Raw genomic sequence first — 20,642 nt, forward strand, 5'->3', positions numbered from 1 at the left:
GAGCAGGTGGCATTTGCAGATGGACGGTCGTCTTGGACGTTGCTGTGGCCATCAGTACAGAAGATCATTAAAAAACCTCGCGTCTCTCCAAAGTTATGACTGAATTAACAGCTTGGTCACGTGCCCCATGGCAACGCCAGTAAAGACACACACACACACACAAACACACACAGACACACACACACACACACACAGGACGATCAAATGGTGAGTGGTCTGCTGTCCCACACTCGACCATGTCAGATTTGGGCTTCTCTGACTAATCAAAGGAATATGTACTTATTTGTAAGCCACACAGTGAGACTGGTCGGTGAATGTAGACAAAAAATACCGGAGACACAACAAAATTTTGGACGAGACTGGAGCACTGTGTTTCAGTGCATAATTCTGGTAAGACAGTAAAACCTGGAAGGCTGGTTGGACTGTTTACATTGTAAGGTGGGAACAACTATACCCCTTACATGAAGTCATTAAAGATCACCTAACTCACGTTCAGCAAACAGTAGGGCTGAACAAAAATGACTGACAAGGCACAATGCATCTTGTAGAGGGTATAGTATTGACGTATTGGCATAATTGATATTGGTTGATGGTTTTAAAGTAATTCTAACGACATGAAAACTTTGTGGAAACGCGTCGATTTACTGGAGGCTAGTTTATCCCTGGGAAGTATACAGAGTTGACCGTAGCCAGCTGGGGAGAAGTGAAGGGAAGCGACAATAGGCAGCTTAGGGTGGCTCAAGCTCTGAGAAAGCGGTAACGGGGCGCAGCCTCCAGCTGCCTTAAGATGAGTGACAGTGAGTGGGTGGTTGATCCCATGCTGGTGTACCGGGAAGCAGACGCAGAACTTGTACGCCTGTTGATAAATGTCTGTCGTCCCATTTTCAATGAAACATGCGAGAAAGCAACGCAAAACTACGGTGGAGCGGTCAACAGAGGCCAAAATATGCGTGTTCGTGACTATAGCAACTTCACACTGAATTCACAGTCCGCAGAGTCTGATGTAAATCAGGTGAAGAGCGACACAATGAAATACGGCTTCCTCCGATAGGAACATAGGACCAAGGAATTTGAAGTACTCTTCTGGGAATCAGAAGTCCGGAAAAATTGGTGTTTTGTGCAGATGCTAACCTTGATGGGTGGCCTGGGAGGAGCTAAATAGCAGAAGTTGAGAGGAAGGGAAATTTTGTGGGAATTTGTTCACTTCCCAGAGCAGGCATTAGTCGGCACTGGGAAGTGATGCACAATTAATGCGAGTAGCGCTGCAATTGGCGTAAGTGATTTTTCTGGGGGGGAAACCGAGGCAAAGAGTGCACTGGGTGAAGTCTCCATACTGGTCTTCCGTTCCCAGCTTGCCTAGAGTGTGGACGTGGCGTGCTTTACTCAGCTTGCCTGAGAGAGAGTGAGCATCTCTGCAGTTTAGGACTTAGCAAATAGAACGACTGAGCTTGGAGATAGAAAGTTTTGGTTCAGCTATGTACTGAGGTAGATAGCTAGGAGTGAATTGACGAGCACAGCCTTGCAGCACCACGACGCCAGTCGACGTCCTCACAACGACGCTTCCCCGCCACGCTGAATTCGGTGATATTGCACCCGCTCCGGCTTGAATTAGGCCACATTAATTAGTTGGATCACGTCGGCAAAGTTTCCATGAGGATTTCATGCGCCGTGTATTGGGGAATTCTTCTCGCACTTCGCATTACACCTGGGTCAGTCGATAGGAATTAATTTTGATTTATCGCGCTTTGCTCCACGTAAATGCAATTTATTACCACTGCCTGATAGGAGAGTTATCTAATGTGATGATGGAAGGTCAGGAGTTAAAATAAATTTGTGGGTAAACGACCTCATCTGTTTACAAGCAAGTAGTTGAAATCCCAAGTCATTTCCTTAATTAATTTTATGTTCAACCTTTGCATCTGGTGTTCAGTAGCTGAATATAACATCAATGTGCACCCCTTTTTAATTAAAAGTGATCAATTCTGAATCAATTAATGTCAACACTGACGCTGCAGTTCAATCAGGAGTCACAGGGCCTTATTACTTTCTTTACGTTATCCGATATTGCCGCTGTTTTGCACTCTCTGTTGATCTGTTAATCAATTAGCTGGGGTGAACACACACCAAAACCAGATAAGTGACAGGTGGTGTGTTACATATGGCAGACCCATGCCAGGATACGATACTTCGGGTTTTGCTAGGAAGTAGTCTCGAAAAAGGAAATTTTTCCACATGATCCATTACTTAGCAAATTTTAATTGAAACACGAGTAGCATTAGTTACAATAAGTTACATTGTCTTCTTCATGTGCTGTCCTTTCAAATTGACATTTATAGGTGCCTGTGCAATGTATTTGTGATTTGTTGGAGTACTTATGATGTGTAGTGCCGTAATCATCCGATGCTGAGCACACAGAACACAATCATTGGTACTAGCCTTTTTGGGGGAATGCTTCATCAACTGTTTGTCGGGTTACTGCTCACACCCAGTGTATCAATTTGTGTCCTGATATATGTTTTGCATTACCTAATTATTGAGAGTAAGGGGTACCTTGGTTTTGAGTTTTCGTGTAACATAAAAGTGCAAATGATAACGAGGGAAAAAGCCAAGACAACGGCAGAATATAATCAGATTGTTACTCGGGAGAACATGGGTGATAGTAGGGAAAGCTCTACCGATGAGCATGACGAACGAGAGCTGCAACTTCGTGAAACTGGGTCTCACGACTGGTTTATTCCGCTGAATAGCAAGGACGTTGATTCAGGCATTGATACTGAGGGCTCGAGGAACGCAGGGAGTACAGGATTAATCCATAAGTATGGAAGATCCAGCCTAAGAAGCCAGAGTGTGTTGGAACAAAACGATGTCCGACCATTATCATACGATTCATTCACAAGTGATCCGACGGGGGTGCGGAGACGGTACTTGTCTAGATATGGAAGGGTTCTTCAGAACAGAGGAGGAGTAGCATTTTCAACCACAAAAGAACGAGGATCAAAATGCGGCTACTCTCAAAAATATTACGTACCTGTTGCAACAGATGCAAACGATGAACTTAGAGCAGAGCGCCAACCTTAATGCCGAAATTAAAAAGGCGAATTCGAGTAGAAAGAGCAAGTAAAAGAGAAGATAGAGAATCTCGGGGTGAAAATAGAGAAAGAGATTGCCATCATCAAACTAACGGCAATTGAAGCCAAATTAATTGCGAAAGGTGCAAGGAAAATAGCGAGAGAAACGCGGGACTCCACGCAAAGCACGGCAAAATTAGGAAGGGTCATGTTATCAAGGCTACAAAGACGGATAAAACGTATCGAAGAAAAGCAACAAGAGCAGCCGGACATAGGGCCTAACGAGATGTTGAAAGAGGAGGAGACGATATTAAAAAGAAATTTAGAGGACGAGGTAAAACGTATCATTACAGAGACATCAGGAAAGGAGAAGGGTGTAATTACTGCGTCGACTGAACCGTCACTTGTCGGAACACAGATAACTGCTTCACGGTGTGACAAAGTTGACACTATAAGCAACGGCAGCCACGCCTTCATTCACAGCTCTGAGGCAACGACCGAGGTAAACACGGACAGCGCGCAGCAGTCCAGTGAGCACAATTGCTGTCGGCTGATTAGATGTACCGAACAACTGTCGAACATACCGTGGGGGAAGAGATGACGCTAGCGTGTCGGAACGAATTAGCCCACGTCCCGAAGTTCATACGAATCGTAAGAACGGTCGAAATGATAACTGGAATGATGACCGGTTTGACTACAAGCATTTTATATCAGTCCGAAAGTTCCATCACTACAAGTACGAAGGTAATAGGTTGCATCCAAACACCTTTATGGGACAATTCGAGTTATCTTTGCCCCCACACTGGCCATTGATGTACCACCTGGATTTTGGGTGCTCCCATATGGAGGGCACGACTGCTGAGTACATGAGAAATGTAGCGAAGACGAGCGTCTCGTTCGGAGAATTCAAAAATGCCTTCTTGGGCCAGTATTGGTCTAAAGAAACCCAAGAAAGGATCAAACAAGAAATTATGATTTACAGAGATATGGAAGCGGCAGGGTACCGGAGTCCGGTCAAATTTTTTGAAAATATGACAAAAACGAACCAGTACCTAGACAATCCATGTAGCGGTGCGGAAATCATCAGATTATGCTACATGAAACTTCCATCTCGTATCAACAATCGCTTGCCGGTCGTTGTGGTAGCGATACTGAGGTATTTAAGGGCATTCTGCGCGAATTGGAATTCGCATTTCAAGAGGAACAGGCGCGGGAGAAACGCCGACACCGTGAACAAAATAACAACCGTCGCAATAACAGACCCCAGTGGGATAGTAGGCCAGTACCGAACTACAACGGCCACAATCAAGATAAGAGTAATAGGAACTCGAAAAGAGGCTACACGGAAGAAGAGCGACACTCTCCGGTGCAACATAATAAATTAAAAAGGACTTGGGGCGGTAATCAGCAATCGGGAAGGAACAGGAGTAATGGTTACCAAAATAACAACCAGGAAGAGGTCGAAGTCCGCCCTCTGAACCCTGGTACATCCCACCTTAACGGGCAGGATTACGAATGACTAGCCCAGAGCGCGGACGTAGTAAATATAGGCTTAGAATAAGGATTTTCTCTAAAGTCTTGTTTGTTTGTGTATGTACTGATCTTAGTGGTAGAAAGTCTCGTTTAAATGTGCCTATATTTTGTGTTTTTATTATTAATAATGATATCTCGCTTTTCGACGCTGAGAAAGTGAAGTGCACTAGATTATTTTGTAAAAACACATGATTAAGTAATGGAAAACAAGTATTTCTGGGCGTACCGTTAGAAAAAGATAGATTAGGAACTCTGTAAATTACAGGAAGGTTCACCATAATTGTATCTCCGTCCTTGGAGAACATATTTAAGGTGGCCAGTCCCATAGGTCGTTACGAGGACGCACCGATGCATCTCGTATGACCCTGAATACGTAAGAGGTGGACAGCTATGCGCAGTTGCGTGAATTAGCGCACCCAGTGAACAGGATGTAATTAATACGCCAGAACTACTTGTTGATACCAAGATAATGTAACAACTGCGAGTGTGAGCAGTGAGCTATATTTGTGTTGTGCGATTATGACATTGCTAATCCAAAACATGTTCACAGGCATTATAAAGCCATTCGTGACAAAAGGAGAAAACGGGAAGAAAACAGAGGGAAGAAGAGGTGTCGCAATAGAACACAATAAAGGACGCTATCCAAACTTTCAACAAAAATCTTGATAAGACTGACACATGTCTAAGTTTGTTGTGTTTTATTCATGTTCACAGGCACAATAAGAGGGACGTCTCCCACATAGGGAATTCAGAAGAAAAAAACGAGATTAGAGATAAAAAGTAGTAAATAGTAGATATATAGTCGGGTTGGCCAACACCGTGTTGGTCGTAGGAATTGGTAGTTAGAAATGGTGGTGGGATCCTGTCCAGATAATCTTGATTCCCTATCCCTTGATTGTGAAGCAAGTTGTCTTGTACATTTTTATGTTCATGTATAAAAAAGTTCTGTTACGTTTGTATTTTAATTGATCCTGAAGTTGATTTACAAACAAGTAAAATTATTCCTTTAGTAATGAAATAAGTTCATTGTCTTCAATCAAACGTTAAAAAAAAGTATGGTACTGATGGTTAAACATGAGCACTTTCCATGTACTAAAACTAGTTGTCTTAGTGTGTTAAGGTGGCGTTACTGAGCAAGAGGGAGTTGAAGCTACGACACCTGGCACACCACACACGAGGTGACAAGGAACGAGGACGACAGCAATGCGGGGAGCACACAGCTGACGATGGTGATGGCATGCAGACCACGCCCTGAATCGACGGGGACGGTGGTCAACTCAGCAGCCAAGCTACATTTGTTGCTCGCCACGTCAGGTGGAACGACAGCCCAGCTGACCTTTTGTGCCTAATTACACCAACTTTGAGGGCCTGAGCTAAAACGTCTATAGAAGGAGAAATGACCTGTGACTGACCAGCAAGAGGTCACCAATCATAGATGCACTGATGGGGTCTTGTGCCTGTCGGACAAGATGTCAACAATGAGCTCTTAGGTGAGAGCCATCCTGCCTCAAGAAGATGCGGGTGCCTGTGGCGCCATTTCGGTAATCGACGTTGCTCTCTTCTCAGCTGTCAGGAATCCCCCAACTTGCTAGTCAGAATTAATGTCACTTCCGTTCCTGCAAGAAACTTGTGCCGTGTGTGTGAGTGTGTCAGTGTGGATTCAAATGAATAACATGCACCTCAACGAACGTAAAGTACTCATTTGTTCTGTTTACGAATTATGTTATAAGAAGGTTATGATTTTATAAATGTGCCATTTGTTAAAACGTCATATATTTGTCATGCCATGCTCAGTACGCAATGTATATAAATATATAAAAGGTACATGTGTGTACACAATCCAGACACTGGACTAGGCCAGACCTTGTTGAATTGTGTAAAGATGACACTTACACCGTGCACTATATAAACGTCCAGAGACAGTGAGACCTACAAAAAAAACCTTTATTTATAAAGTGTCAAACGGGCGTTCACATAAATTAACAAAGGGACAAGGGAAATAAACTCCTCCATGATAATTGAACTACAAGCACGGGTGAGTAGCATAGAGCAACACCTATTAAGCCCACACACATTATGATAATTGTATCCTCTCATGTACAAAGAAAGTAACAGAAGGCTATAGATGTCAGCTGTTCACGAATTACTGGGCACTGGGATCGTTACAAAGACAATGGGATTTCCTAAACTGCATTGAAAGGCTCGTTCTCAAATGTCGTCGGATTACTGCCCAGGAAACTAGAAAGCCAAATTTCGTTTTCTACTTGGTGAAAGATGAACAGAAGATTCGTGTACGCAAAACATTTCTGATAAACGCTTTGGAATAACTGAGAGGCCAATCCGTACCGTTATCGAAGTGAAAAGGACTGGGACTGGGGTGGCACCTGTGGACGAAAGGGGACAACGTGAAAAACACTGTAAGACTGATCCAGAAAACCGGCCGCTGTGGCCGAGCGGTTCTAGGCACTTCAGTCTTGAACCGCGCGACCACTACGGTCGCATGTTCGAATCCTGCCTCGAGCATGGATGTATGTGATGTCCTTAGGTTAGTTCTAAGTTGTAGGGTGTTGATGACCTCAGATATTAAGTCCCACAGTGCTCAGAGCCATTTGAACCATTTTGATCCAGAAATCTTGGAGTCACTTAGGAATAACATAAACTCAATTCCCCATGTTGTGAGGCACTATGTAAAAGAAGTGACACAACAAGAGTATTCAGATGGTGGCTTACCCACCGCAGAAATGCACAGAAATTACTCTTCAGAGCGATCTTCCGCTAACCTGCCAGCTACAAATTATGACGCCTACACGCATATATTCAATACCGAATTTAACATCGGATTTTTTGTTCCAAAGAAGGATTAGTGTGACCAATGTGAAGCTTACATAAACGCTACAGATGAAGACATGGCAAAGCTGCAAGAAGCATTTCAAGAACATCAGGAAGAAAAAGAATTGAGTCGCAAAGAAAAAAAAACTTGGATAAGGAGTTGGCTCAAAATAAGAAGATACCACTAGCAGTTTATGATTTACAAGCTGTCTTACCGGTACCAACGGGACAAACATCTGCCTTTTCTACAAGTCAAGCCTCAACTGTTACAATTTCACAGAAAGTGTCCATACATCCCTTTTTTTCGCTATCTGTTATTACTCTTGAAGTCTGTTCTACTTATGTTTGTTGTTTGTGGCAGGTTACTGAGAGTGGAAACGACGAAAGTACCTTTTTTTTTTTTTTTCAACGAGGGCACTGGAATCAGAGGCGTGGTATAAGCAGCAACTTGTGTCTTACAATATCTTGAAGAGTTATCCAAGAACCTTCCTGGAGTTGATGTCGTATCTTACTCCAGGACAACAGGACAAGTAAGTACTGTAAACTCAGGCTGTGATTCGCAGAAATCATGTAACAAAATGTTTGTGTTGTAAAAATCACATTGATTAAAATGTCATTCTCTTCTATTTCAGATACATGATTGCATCGTACTTGTGTGCAGTACAAAGGCTTGATTCTGGTCACACCCAGAACGAGGGAGACGCAGTTCACAGCACCACTGAGAGAGCAGTTAAGAGTGCTAAGAACTCAGAGCCAATTTATGTATCCGATCAGTACATATCAGTCATCAGAAATGCAAAAAAGAATGGAAGTACGCTACATCTCAGAGAAATGGGTTTTTCAGAGTTCAATGACATTAAAGCTTTGCAGCCGGCCGTTGTGGCTGAGCGGTTCTAGGCGGTTCAGTCCGGAACCACGCTTCTTCTACGGTCGCAGGTTCGAATTCTGCCTCAGGCATGGATGTGTGTGATGTCCTTTGGTTAGTTACGTTTAAGTAGTTCTAAGTGTAGGTGACTGGTGACCTCAGATGATGTCCCATAGTGCTCAGAGCCATTTGAACCATTTGAAAGCTTTGCATGATGAGGTAGCTCTTTACATGGCCAAGGAAGTTAACGGGAGTATTTTCAAAGTGTACGAAATTAAATTATTTCGATGTGAAAATGGAAGTGATGTGTTTTAGTATAAGAACAGTTACAAACAGTCCGAGTGGGGACGAGTTCAGTTCAAAGGGAGAAACAGGCGTTTAACAGGGAATGTAGATGGGAGTAATCTGGATCTGAAACCTGCTTATACTACAAAAAAGACCCTCTCAGGAAACAAAATTCAAGAGTTAGACAATTTGGTTAACAGCAACATCATTGCTAATTCTTACAAGGCATTCTATGATTCTGTTTCCACATAAATGTAATTTGTTGCTTGTATGGCATTTGGAAGTTCTTCATTTCACTTAGTGTGTTATTTTATGTCGGTTGTAAGATGCAAATAATAAAAATGATAATAAAACAGTGAAGCTGTAAACAGCACTTACAGCATGATTCTGCCGAACTGAAGGGACTTGTGCCGACTGAAAAATGCCGCACAACAATCCTGAATGAAATGCCGAGCAAATCCGAGTGACAAGACGATCCTTGGCTTACACGTGGCATGCACACACTGCACGTGTGAAGTTTGGCACGCCGCGGCCGGCCCTGCCCTAGATAAAAGCTTCCAGGTGACGTAGATGCCAGCACACTTCATACTCAGCTATTTAATGATGTGTACCACGTGCTACTCAGTTACGCTGTGTGGCAGCGAGTCTTTGGTTTATCAGATGCTTTGGACACTGAAAGAAAGGTGGTTAAGAAATACTTCAATGAAGACGACGCAAATACTAAAACTGTAAATTTTCAAAACTATTATGTTCAGTAACAAATACTATATTTACTATTTTAAGAGCACACTGAAAATCAGTAAGCGTAGCTAAGTATGAAGAATTCAGACTACTCCGACACTAAAGAATAGTCATGTCACCAACTCTCACTTCAACAGAAACTAAGACACTGGTGGGAATTAAAAGGATTACATGGAACACTAAAATTAAAGAAATTGGTAAGCTGATTTGGGAAATTACTACTGATAATTTCGGGAAGATCCTCGCCTCTGACCGCTGAATACAAGTAGTGAAGCGATACTATCAGTAGCCATACCATTTTATTTGCCATTGAACAGCAGAATCATTAGTATTATAAGAAGTCCACAACAAAACTATGTTTCATTTTTTAAATAAACGGCTTGACCAGCTCACATCTAGCTGTGCCATTCAGAAATGATAATTATGTACATTCCTCTCTAGAAGAACAAATGACTAACCTCCGACTGCGGTATTGGTTCCAATTAAGCACCTGCTTCCCATCTCCACAATAAGCTACTGTCTGCTAGTAGTAGAAGAGGTAAATGAGCAGTTTTTGAGAAATACATGGTGTATCCTGAAAGTAAGCTCCGATAGTGTGACAGCAAAACAAATCATCACTAAGCATAATATATTTATAAGAATATTTACAGTTTCACTGGTTATTTCTCACTATATTCATCACCACAGATGAGAGGTTTTCCTAACAGTTCCCCATCAGCTGTATACCCATGCTTCAGGTTTCAGCCCCAAACGTAACGAGCCATGGAGTCACTCCAGTCTGCACCTCAGCTTCGTTATGGTGGAGGAGATGAAGATCACCGTGGGTGTGATCGGATCTGTAGGGTGGATGGTAGAAGATCTCCAATCCGAAATCATTCAACACATTTCATGCGGCGTTGGCCCAAGCTTTGTGCCTCTTGTTAACACCACACATCTCTTGTTCTGGACCACGCACTTTTTCAATGCCTGACAATATCCATCAGCATTTAAGGTTACCACACGCTGTTTCTGGCAACTTGGTCTTCACAAGTGAACCTCTATGCCGCCAATCATTGGATTCTCGTATTGTTTCTGGTGTGGTATGCGACACCCATGTTTCATCTCCAGTGACAACATGGTGGAGAAACCAGTCAACTTTCTCTGAATAGTGCTGTAGGTATACCAATGCTCCGGCCTGTCTTTTATTTTTGTGTTTATCTTTCAGTGATCTTGGCACCATCTTGCACACAGTCTACGAAAACCAATTCAGTGGGACACAATTTCGTGCTACAGCGAGCGAGACGTTTTGGGTATGGACGAGAGAATTCAGTAAATTTGAAGCGCCGATTCTGTAAAATTCCTTACCGCACACATTTCCACCTGCTCTGGTGTCACCAGGCACAGCCGACCACCGACCACTGAGGTCTTCTACGTGAAAACTGGTTCGTCCTTCCGCGAACTGCCTGCACCATTTTCTGACCACACTGTCGCTCATAGTGCCGTGTCTGCGCACGTAGCACAACTAGCGATCAATCTCTGCAGGAGTGTGCTTCCGAGCGTGCGGAAATCGGATAACTGCACGAACCTCGCACTTGGTGGGAGACGGTGTCAGGGCAGCCATTTTATCCTAGCACTGTGCGGTAACCACCGCCATCACAACAAAAAATCTGCACTGCATTATTCCTACGCATCTCCTCTCTAGTCCATCCCTATCACACGACTCAAGCCATCTCAGGACGTGATTGGAGCTCACTTTATGTAAGCACCTCATAACATCTCTTACAATGGAGCGAGTCCCAGTTTGAATCTGACTGTGTCCACGTCTTTTCTTGCTGTTCTTTTTCCCGGTTCTTCCAGTTTTTTGTAGGGGTCATATTTACTTTAAAAGACTAATACTGACACATCTACGGCTTCACTCATTTTCTCATTTCCTGCCCTTAACAATTCTTAGTTTTAATTTCATTTTAATTTGTTTTAAAACAGCTTCTTATTCTGCTTTTTCAGCATCATTTGCTAAACACAAGAACATATGTCCGTAGCAGCTTTCAAAGGCAAAGAATTTAAACCTCTGCACCGTGTGGCTAATATCAAATCCAACTCATGTCATTCTGACTTCGGAAATGTACTTAGCCGCACTTCAGTACTTAATAAATGACGTGATATAGCTAACAGGCACCGCTGGACTTGATTTCTACTGTGAAATCACACGAATCAAGAGATAACACACTCCAGAGATGTCCTCAGTTGACAAATAATCTCACTTACAGATAGGTTGGCAGTTTTTGAGGGTCTCTTAATTTTAGAACATTCTATATTCTTTTATTAGTAATTAATGTTATGTATTCTTTCCGTTTCAGACAGCAAAAATGCACTGTTTAATAGGGGTTAACGAATTACAGACCTTGGATGCAAGCATGTACTGATTCAAATCAATGAGAAAAGTCGAAAATTTGTGGCAGACTAGGATCTGTACCCGGGTCTGCAGTTTATAGGTAGATTCTCAGATCATTAAACCTTCCTGATGCACTGGTCATTGCTACTGCACGATTTAACCTAACATGCCTACTGTCCAACCCAAATATTCAACTTAGCCACATACTATTAATGTAGTACCCCTTCCCCATTATCAACATTACTCGCGGCATTTGGCCGATTCCCGTAAGAGTTCCAGCGTGTTGTGCATCTACACTGAGGAGATTATTGGCCATCTCATCTTAATTACATATTCACTGAAGAGGCAAAGAAACAGGTACATCTACCTAATATCGTGCAGGGCGAGCTCTCAAAAGTGCCGCAACACGACATAGCATGGACTCGACTAATGTGTGAAGTAGTTCTGGAGGGAACTGACACCATAAGTCCTGCAGGGCTGTCCATAAATCTGTGTGAGTATGTGGGTGTGGAGATCTCTTCAGAACAGCATGTTACAAGGCAATAATCTTGTCTGGTGAGTTTGGAGGCCAGTGAAAGCATTTAAACTCAGAAGAGTGTTCCTGGAGTAACTCTGTAGCAATTCTCCACGTGTGGGTTGTCGCATTGTCCTGCTGCAATTGCCCAAGTCCGTCGGAATGCACAATGGACATGAATGGATGCAGGTGTTCAGATACGTGTCACCTGTCAGACTCGTATCTAGATGTATCAGGCGTCCCATATCACTCCAAGCGCACACGCCCCACCATTACAGAGCCTTCACCAGCTTCAACATTTCCCTGGTGACAGGCAAAGGCCGGTAGTTGTGGCCGAGTGGTTCTAGACGCTTCAGTCTGGAACCGCGAGACCGCTGCAATCGCTGGTTCGAATCCTGCCTCTGGCTTGGATGTGTGTGATGTCTTTAGGTTAGTTAGGTTTAAGTAGTTCTAGGGGACTGATTATCTCAGATATTAAGTACAATAGTGTTCAGAGCCATTTGAACCATTTTGACAGGCAGGGTCCATAGAGTCATGGGCCTATCTCTATACCCGTACATATCCATCCACTCCATACAATTTCAAACTAGACTCGTCGAACCAGGTAATACACTTCTGGAAATTGAAATAAGAACACCGTGAATTCATTGTCCCAGGAAGGGGAAACTTTATTGACACATTCCTGGGGTCAGATACATCACATGATCATACTGACAGAACCACAGGCACATAGACACAGGCAACAGAGCATGCACAATGTCGGCACTAGTACAGTGTATATCCACCTTTCGCAGCAGTGCAGGCTGCTATTCTCCCATGGAGACGATCGTAGAGATGCTGGATGTAGTCCTGTGGAACGGCTTGCCATGCCATTTCCACCTGGCGCCTCAGTTGGACCAGCGTTCGTGCTGGACGTGCAGACCGCGTGAGACGACGCTTCATCCAGTCCCAAACATGCTCAATGGGGGACAGATCCGGAGATCTTGCTGGCCAGGGTAGTTGACTTACACCTTCTAGAGCACGTTGGGTGGCACGGGATACATGCGGACGTGCATTGTCCTGTTGGAACAGCAAGTTCCCTTGACGGTCTAGGAATGGTAGAACGATGGGTTCGATGACAGTTTGGATGTACCGTGCACTATTCAGTGTCCCCTCGACGATCACCAGTGGTGTACGGCCAGTGTAGGAGATCGCTCCCCACACCATGATGCCGGGTGTTGGCCCTGTGTGCCTCGGTCGTATGCAGTCCTGATTGTGGCGCTCACCTGCACGGCGCCAAACACGCATACGACCATCATTGGCACCAAGGTAGAAGCGACTCTCATCGCTGAAGACGACACGTCTCCATTCGTCCCTCCATTCACGCCTGTCGCGACACCACTGGAGGCGGGCTGCACGATGTTGGGGCGTGAGCGGAAGACGGCCTAACGGTGTGCGGGACCGTAGCCCAGCTTCAAGGAGACGGTTGCGAATGGTCCTCGCCGATACCCCAGGAGCAACAGTGTCCCTAATTTGCTGGGAAGTGGCGGTGCGGTCCCCTACGGCACTGCGTAGGATCCTACGGTCTTGGCGTGCATCCATGCGTCGCTGCGGTCCGGTCCCAGGTCGACGGGCACGTGCACCTTCCGCCGACCACTGGCGACAACATCGATGTACTGTGGAGACCTCACGCCCCACGTGTTGAGCAATTCGGCGGTACGTCCACCCGGCCTCCCGCATGCCCACTATACGCCCTCGCTCGAAGTCCGTTAACTGCACATACGGTTCACGTCCACGCTGTCGCGGCATGCTACCAGTGTTAAAGACTGCGATGGAGCTCCGTATGCCACGGCAAACTGGCTGACACTGACGGCGGCGGTGCACAAATGCTGCGCAGCTAGCGCCATTCGACGGCCAACACCGCGGTTGCTGGTGTGTCCGCTGTGCCGTGCGTGTGATCATTGCTTGTACAGCCCTCTCGCAGTGTCCGGAGCAAGTATGGTGGGTCTGACACACCGGTGTCAATGTGTTCTTTTTTCCATTTCCAGGAGTATATATATATATATATATATATATATATATATATATATATATATATATATATATATATATATATATATATGTTTTAAATGAAAACGCACTGAGGATTGAATATGCAGCAGGATTTTGGAACATGTATTGTATTCGAACATTATGAACTACCTCGAAGCAAAGAGTCTATTGACACACAGTCAACAATGATTTACAAAACATCGTTCTTGTGAAACACAACTAGCTCTTTATTGGCATGAAGATTTGAGTGCTATTCACAAGGGATTTGAGATCGATTCCGTATTTCTGGATTTCCGGAAGGCTTCTGACACTGTACCACAGAAGTGGCTCGTAGTGAAATTGCTGACTTATGGAATTTCGTCTCAGTTATGTGACTGTATTTGTGATTTCCTGTCATAGAGGTCACAGTTCGCAGTAATTTGATGAAAAGTCATCGAGGAAAATAGATGCTATTTCTGGCGTTCCCCAAGGTAGTGTTATAGACCCTTCGCTGTTCCTTATCTATATAGACAATTTGGGAGATAGTCTGAGCAGGCATCTTAGGTTCTTTGCAGATGACGCTGTCGTTTATCGACTAATAAAGTCATCTGAAGATCAACACAAATCGCAAAACGGTTTAGAAGAAATATCTGAATGCTTCGAAAATTGGCAGTTGCCCCTAAATAACGAAAAGTGGGAAGTTATCCACATGAGTGCTAAAAGAAATTCGTTAAACTTCGGTTACACGATAAATCAGTGAAATCTAAAGGCCGTAAATTCAGCTAAATATCTAGGAATTACAATTACGAAAAACTTAAATTGGAAGGAACACATAGAAAATATTGTGGGGAAGGCTAACCGAAGACTGCGTTTATTGGCAGGACACTTAGAAAATGTAACAGACCTACTAAGGAGACGGCCCACACTACACTTGTCCGTCCTCTTTTAGAACACTGCTGCACGGTGTTGGATCCTTACCATACAGGACTGGCAAAGTACATCGAAACAGTTGAAAGAAGGACAGCACGTTTTATATTATGTCGAGATATGGGAGAGAGTGTCGCTGAAATGATACAGGATTTCGGCTGGACATCGTTGAAACAAGGGCGTTTTTCTATGCCACGGAATATTCTAACGAAATTTCAATCACCATCTTTTCCTCCGAATGCGAAAATATTTTATTGAGACAGACCTGCATAGGGAGAAACGATGACCACGACAACATGAGGGAACGGAGAGCTCGTACAGAGAGATACAGGTGTTCGTTCGTTGCACGTTATACGAGATTGGAATAACAGAGAATTGTGAAGGTGGCTCGATGAACCCTCTGCCAGGCACTTAAACGTGATTTGCAGAGAATCCATGTAGATGTATATGTTGTTGATACTGCCAAAGTGAAGGTCAATAGCTGTGCAGCTGATATATGGATTCCTCATTATCTATAGGTAATGATAGCTTAACGTTTACAAACGTTTGATAGACATATTACGCTTTATCATTCACGGAGAGTCAAAGAAGCTGTTTAATGTCCATCAATATGGATATCAGCAACTCTGCTGACGGATCACTAACTTAATCACAATTATTTACTTGAATTACGGAAAAAGTATCAAATTATTCCCTGTAATTCTGTTATTACCGCCTCAGTTGCACCATTCTGCCTAGGGTGGGTTCCATTTCATGTCTATCTTTGTGAAATTTGTTTGACTGTCTTGTGTTCATAGGTCACAGTTTCACTTTTGCCTGACTGAGAACTTCTACCCTTTTGACAACTTTATTTGGATGATGAAATGTATGCACGATGAAATGAAGATGGTATCAATTTCATTTTTGATGTGTAACATATTCCATTTCCCACCCATGGACCATAGACTTTGACGTTGGCGCGGAGGTTTGCTTGCCTCAGCGATACAGATAGCTGTACCATAGTTGCCACCATGATGGAGGGGTATCTGTTGAGAGGCCAGACAATCGTGTGGTTCCTGAAGACGGGCAGCAGCTTTTTCAGTAGTTGCACGGGCAACAGTCCGGATGATTGACTGATCTGGCCTTGTAACATTAACCACAACGGCCTTGTTGCTCTGGCACTGCGAACGGCTGGAAGCAAGGGGAAACTACAGCCTTAATTTTTTCGAGGGCACCGCTTTACTGTGTGGTTACATGATTATGGCGCCCTCTTTGGTAAAATATTCTCTAGGTAAAAAAGTCCCCCGTTCGGATCTCTAGACAGGAACTAGTTAGGAGGACATAATTATTAGGAGAAAGAAAACTGGCGTTCTGCAGATCGGAGCGTGGAATGTCAGATCCATTAATCTGGCTGGTAGGTTAGAAAATTTAGAAAGGGAAATGGACAGGTTAAAGCGACGTTCTTTGGCAGGAGAAACAAAACTTCTGGTAAGGTGAATACAGGGTTATAGAGGTAATGCAGGAGTAGGATTAATGATGATTTAAAAAATAGGAGTGCGGGTAAGCAACTACGAAAAGCATATGGAATTCATTATTGTAGCCAAGATATACACAAAGCGCTCGCAGTGGTTGAGAAGGGAGTGAGACAGGGCTGTAGCCTATCCCAAATGTTATTCAATCTTCATATTGAACAAGCGGTACATTTTCTGCAGTTCATCACACTGCTGACTAGGGCACCCGCCCTGCCAGAGTTGCTGCACGTGCAGGCGCTCTGCCGATGTGACGCCTGGTGCAGGGAGATGCACAGACGACGGAGGGAAGGCAAGAATTGAAAAAGGGAAAATATGCTGCAGCACCCTGCAGTGTCACCGTGAAGGTCTATTTTACCCCACACATCGTAATGTGTTGTGGAACTACAGTTTTACGGCTCTGTTGGGACATGTGTTACTAACGGTTTTCTACAGTTCGTTGTAAATAAACGTAAACCTATTATATTGTTTCATATCATGCGCAAACGATATGGTGCAAATATTCGTACTAACGCCATGTTATGAACACACTAGCTTTCAAACCATCTCTACTGCTGACACATGAGTAAATTTAGTCTGGGATCAGAACTAAGTGGTGTGAATATTGCTATTAGTCATATTGTAACAGAGGTCGCACACACAGAGGCAGTCTTAGATTTGAAGTGAAAATGCATTCTAACCATAGAGTTCATATGCCAGTAATATGGATGTGCCACACACGTGTTCTGTTTTCTTGGTACCAGTGTGTATCAGTAGCTCACGCGCACTCTTTGGTTCCAGCGAAGCTAAGAGTTCCTAGCTCCGCTGGTCAGCTGTAGGTGCCCGGGCATAGGGTATTTTGGGCACATGAAGGACAATTTTACATGGCCGATGGAGAATTTCGTGGTCAGAGTCATGGACGCTGAGGGGGACCTATTATTGCTGTGTTTGCGGTTGTTGGACTTTGCAGAGTCTTGGATTGTAGATGACCAATGGAGCTGTGTGATTAATGCATCAGGCCTTAGGCGGAAGGAAAATGGTTTGGACTGCCCGATACTGCGATTCTTGTAATTAACTGTGACACTTGATATGTCTTACCAAGTACTGGTTTCACATCGCAGTAATCCATCGCATTCTGGTTCCACCTCTATCTTTCTTCAGTTAATGTTCTCCTCTATGATTTTGCTGGCGCCTTTACCTGGTCAATTTGTACAAAGTTTGGCAGTTATATATTGCGTGCAGTGGTGGAACTTCAGATATATTTCTGTGTGGTCAATTCATGGGCTGTGAGAGTAACTGATCTTCGGTGTTAACTGCAGATATCGTTAGTTGTGATTGATTTGTGTTAGTATTCCGCGCTTCTCTTACAGACCTATGCTCTGGTTTACAATATGTTTTAGTGTGAGCCAACTGATGGACTGTTCTGAGAAAACTACTGATTTGGCTGCTTGTTATTTATTTTTGTTGTTGTGTACTAATTCCTACTATTCTTGCCAGTGACTTAAGATCTAGTATAAATGTCCATTACTAAATAAAAATACGAATAGTACAGGCCTAAGCCAGGATTTGTGACCAAGGTCATTACTTGTCTTAAAGGGGAGTCTGGCTAAGTTCAAAATTGTACTAATCCACGTAACACTGCTTATCCACCGTCACTCATTCTTTGTTCGTATCGTAATTGAGGTATTTGGAAATGTTACGTTTCCTTTAATAGTAACCGTAGGCCAGTGTGTGTTAATTGCATAGTGTGCTTATTTACTCTTCCTCGTGAGCCTCCTACAGGTATCCAGCGTAGTGTTAACTTTACTCTGTTTGTAACCTGTGGAACGCTGTTGGCTGTTGGGCACTACTCTGCCCAACAAGACTTCTGCTAAGTCGTTCCAGTTAGAGCAATTGGTTACTTAAGTTTATTTTCGTCTTCTTTTTATATACTAGTTTCACACAATAGGTAGAAGTTTATGCCAAATTATATGTATGGTCACATTTGACCGACATATATGAAGTTCCTTTTCATACATTCATTTATTTACAGAGAGAAGTTAAGCAAGAGCGCCTTATCTGATGCCTCTTGACCAGCTAAAACGCACACATCAAGAAAAGTTTTGCATCAACTCGGTTCGGAGGGTTTCGGAATATGTATAGAATCTGGAATAGAGCTCAACATAAACATCATTTCCTCCCCTTTTATTGCCCATAAAAACCACACACTGCATGTTGAACCACCATAGAGCGAGACGTTCAGAGATGGTGATCCAGATTGCTGTACACACCGGTACCTCTCATCCCCAGTAGCACGTCCTCTTACATTGATGCGTGCCTGTATTTGTCGTGGCACACTACCCACAAGTTCATCAAGGCACTGTTGCTCCAGATTGTCCCACTCCTCAATGGCGATTCGGCGTAGATGCCTCAGAGTGGTTCAAGGGTCACGTCGTCCATAAACCGCCCTACCTATCCCAGGCATGAGCGATTGGGTTCATATCTGGAGAACATGCTGGCCACTCTAGTCAAGCGATGTCGTTATGCTGAAGGAAATCGTTACAAGATGTGCACGATGTGCACGATGGCAGCGCAAATTATGGTCCATGAAGACGAATGCCTCGCTAATATGCTGCCAATATAGTTGCACTATCGTTCGGAGGATGGAATTCACGTATCGTGCTGCCATTATGGCCCCTTCCATGACCACCAGTGGCGTACGTCGGCCCTACATAATGCCACCCCAAAAGAGCAGGGAACTTCCATCTTACTGCACTCCCTGGGTGGTGTATCTAATGCGTTCATCCTGACTGGGTCACCTCCAAACCCATCTCTGACAGTTGTCTGACTGAAGGCATATACGACTGTTATCGGTGAAGAAAACTTGATGCCAGTCCTGAGGGATGCATTCACATATTGTTGGGCCCACCTGTACCACAATGCATGGTGTTGTGGTTGCAAAGATGGACCTCACCATCGACATCTGGAGTGAATTTTGTGCATCATGCAGCCTATTCCACACAGTTTGAGTTGTAACACGACGTCCTGTGACTGCACAAAAAGCATTATGCAACATGGTGGCGTTGCTGTCAGGGGTACTCCGAGCCATAATCCGTAGGAAGCGATCATCCACTGCAATAATAGCCCTTGGGCAGCCTGAGCGAGGGATGTCATCGACAGTTCCTCTCTCTCTTTATCTCCTCCATGTCTGAACAACACCACTTTGATTCACTCTGAGACACCTGGACACTTCCCTTCTTGAGAGCCCTTCCTGACACAAACAATGCGAACGCAATCAGACCGCAGTACTGACCGTCTAGGCAGGGTTGAACTACAGACACCACTAGCCATGTACCTCCTTCTTGGTGGAATGACTGGAACTGATCAGCTGTCTGACCCCCTCCGCCTAATAGGCGCTGCTCATACATGGTTGTTTACATCTTTGGGTGGGTATAGACAACTCTGAACAGTAAAATAGACTGTTTCCGTGATACAGTAGCCAAAGTCAACATCTATCTTCAGGAGTTCTGGGAACTGGGGTGATGCAAAACTGTTTTTCATGTATGTAATTGGCTTAGAATAACACGTAAACATAATCTTAAATTACTCTACATGAGATACAGCTCTGAGCATTGTTTGATAGATTGTTACATTGACTCTTAAGGCCAGATTAATAATATTTTACCTTTTATTTCTTTAAGTTGTCGTGATCTTACGGTTTCCACTTTGTGCAGCATACTACATGCAAGAACCAGTCAGTATTTGTTTCACCAAAGATGATTTATTTTCATGTATGTGGACTCCTCCAATGAAAATTTCTGTGGGTGTATGCCTTATAAATTTTGGAAATCGTTGCATTGTGAACACATTTGCATCTCCGCAAGACATGGATATAATTAGTGAGTGTGTTTCTCTTGTAAATGCTTGTCCTTGGCAAGTAAGAAAATTCTTGATGTTTTTAAGAAGTGCTGTAATATCTTTATGGTATTGTAAGAGGAATGGTTTGTTTTAGTAATTATTGTTATTTTTTCCA

Source organism: Schistocerca nitens, chromosome 11 (genome assembly GCF_023898315.1).
Source record: "Schistocerca nitens isolate TAMUIC-IGC-003100 chromosome 11, iqSchNite1.1, whole genome shotgun sequence".
NCBI classification, from domain to species: Eukaryota; Metazoa; Arthropoda; class Insecta; order Orthoptera; family Acrididae; genus Schistocerca; species Schistocerca nitens.